The following is a 2761-nucleotide window of genomic DNA, read 5'->3' as shown; positions in this document are numbered from 1 at the left end:
TTTGCGCGAAATTCAAAACAAACAAAAAAACAAGAAAATATGTAAGCGTAAATAAATCTTAAAAGTAAATTGTTGTAAGGATTGGGCAACACAACAGTAATACATAATTTTATTACATTTTGATATGAAATGACGAAGCGAAAAAAATCATAGGAATAATAAGCTAACCTGTCATCGTCATTACCAAAGCCAACATTGTCCATTTTAGGCTCCAAATGAAAATCGGACACAATTTGGCCATCTTCACGTTCTCGGTCTGTTAACGTTCTAGATGATTCTGTTTTAAACTAACTAGAAATATCTAGAAAATGTCCACCAGGTTTATATGCCTGAGCTCCTTATTTTTCAATTAATGGAACTAACTTGGAACTTAGAGTTAGTTGGAGCCTTCAGATATTCGATGCCTTTGTGCGACTGGCTTTTTTATTCTTTGATAACACAAGTCGTAATAGGACCGCCTGCAGCACGTGTCCTTCTGAACCAATGAAAGTAAATTCTGCTCTTGGTAGCAGGTGGCTGTCTCGCTTCTGGTGGTTCTTTCGCTGGTATTTAATATACAGTACCTCTAAGCTCATGACGTCTGGACAACACATTTAGTGAGTGGTGTACTAACATTAACGTCATCACTGTTTTCACCCACGCACCAGGTGAAAAGAGAACCTCCTGATACCAAGTACGTGGATTTACTTCTTCGTTCCGGGGCATTCGAGAGTAAGCACAATAAGATCAATAACAATTAAGGTAATTTTTCTTTTACGAAACAAATATAGCATTTATCAGAAACTTAACTAAAATGAAATATCATGAATATATTCAATAGTATCAATATTAATTTACACAAAACGTTTTATATTCTTTTATATGAAAAAATTAAACACAATAAAATCATTCATGTTGTGCTTTTAAATGTGTCATAAAGTCTGAATCTGGATCTTTTCTGTTTCATGCACCGCGTCAAAATAGAAAAAAAAATGTTTGAATGTAATTTTTAATGCTGATTTCAGAAATATAAATTAAAAAACTATTTTTTAAAAATTCTATATTTTGCTTACGAAACAAAGGAAATACTTTTAGCATTACATATAAACCTATGTATTTAAAAAAAATTGCAAGACATCAAGACAATACAAAGTATCTAGTGTCAATGTAATAAATTCAATGTGAAAATTCAGAAATATTCTTAAATATTTGCTTGAAGAGATAATAATTTTCATGCCTACGACGCCAAACGAATTCGCAGAGATACGAGTCAATCATGTTACGATTGGTTTCACAATGTCTCTTATTACGTCTCTTAACAACATTCTAAGTACTTTGAACTTGCTGCAGATTTCAGATATATAAATTAAAATTTTGAGAATTGATTTTTAAATGGGAAAGAATAGAAAAATATTTTGATTTTTTGAGATTTTTTAAAATTAAATTGTTTACTAATTAGTCTAACTTTATCTAACTTCCCATAAACTGACATAACTTAGCAAAATACAAAAAATGTTAAAACTATTTCTTTTAATTTCTCAAAATTGTAATTAATATTTCTGAAATCAGCATTAAAAACTACATTCAAAAATATATTTTTTTTTCTATTTGGACGCTTTTTTTTGTTTGTAATTAAGCACAAAGCTACCGAATAATAAATATACTTCATTTGATATACTGTTTTAACTGTTAATGATTAGGATACAGTTAGCGATGTTTTCGGTCATAATTCCAATAACAACTTACGAGGTTTGGCCAGCTTAGGAGATTTTGGTCATAGGTCCTCTGTAGAACCCAAACAGAGATGTTTAAAAAGAAGAATTTCTGATCTATCTTACAACGAGACGGTTTTTGCTTTTTTGTTCACTAAAACATATTTTCTTGAGCTAGGCGAGATCTGCAGTATCAGTACTGGTACTTGTATGCAGTATTGACATTTTGGTTTGATAAAAAACACCTAAAGTTGCATGTGATGTTTCTTTATATAAACTAAGCTCACAGGTTTTCTCAGATTAACCAGTGTAGATGTCTTACACCTCAGCACTTGATAACACATTTAACATAAGGTGTAGGTATTTAGTTCAGCACTTGATAACACATTTAACATTAGGTTTAGGTATTTAGTTCAGCACTTGGTAACACATTTAACATTAGGTTTAGGTATTTAGTTGCTATACGTACGGCTTAGAAAAGCATTTCTGTAGAAAAATAAATAAATAAAGGAAAAAAGCTAAATCTGATTCTTACGCTTTTTTAGTATGTCTAGAAGAAATGTTATTGAAAACGTTTTCAGTTGATCATGATGATTCTCATCATTCTTATATTCCTGTCTCAAAGTTATCGAAGGAGATACGAGTAAATTTTTACAATGATGTAATTGTAATATGAAAGTAAAATGAAGTTAACTCCTCCCCAACCACAACTCATAATCAAAACCAATGAAAAAAGGCCAAATGTCTGTCACACTTTGTATCTCCTGAACAGTTAATCGTACAAAAAATTACATATATCAAAATGCTTCCTTTCCAAAGTATATTACAGGAACATCATTCATTTTTTTACAATTCCTAGTTTCATATTGATATCAACGTTGATTCGTCAGTCTTTGTATGTATTGAATGTTCAATCTGAGAAGAAGAAAAACTTATTAAGAACAAATGTTACTTTTTGTGAGGGAATTTCATGAAGAAATACGGGATTTTCAAAAAAATATTTTGAAGATAGGAGCAAAAACGGAAAAAACATATTAAGAGAGGAACGTGTTTGAGTATATATTTGTTGT

At 30.5% G+C, this 2761-nt stretch overlaps 1 long non-coding RNA gene across 1 annotated transcript in view; it reads right to left on the bottom strand.

The window, feature by feature from the left end:
- Positions 1-502, bottom strand: part of LOC111085214 — a 32179-nt gene extending 31677 nt beyond the window's left edge. The window contains exon 1 of the long non-coding RNA XR_002610051.1: positions 169-502. This is a non-coding gene — a long non-coding RNA (uncharacterized LOC111085214). The remainder of the gene's footprint in view (positions 1-168) is intronic.
- Between the last annotated feature and the right edge of the window lie 2259 nt (positions 503-2761).

The sequence above is a fragment of the Limulus polyphemus genome, unplaced genomic scaffold, assembly GCF_000517525.1.
Source record: "Limulus polyphemus unplaced genomic scaffold, Limulus_polyphemus-2.1.2 Scaffold277, whole genome shotgun sequence".
NCBI classification, from domain to species: Eukaryota; Metazoa; Arthropoda; class Merostomata; order Xiphosura; family Limulidae; genus Limulus; species Limulus polyphemus.
Note: the sequence above shows the minus strand (reverse complement) of the source record. Positions and strands in the feature narration are given on the sequence as shown.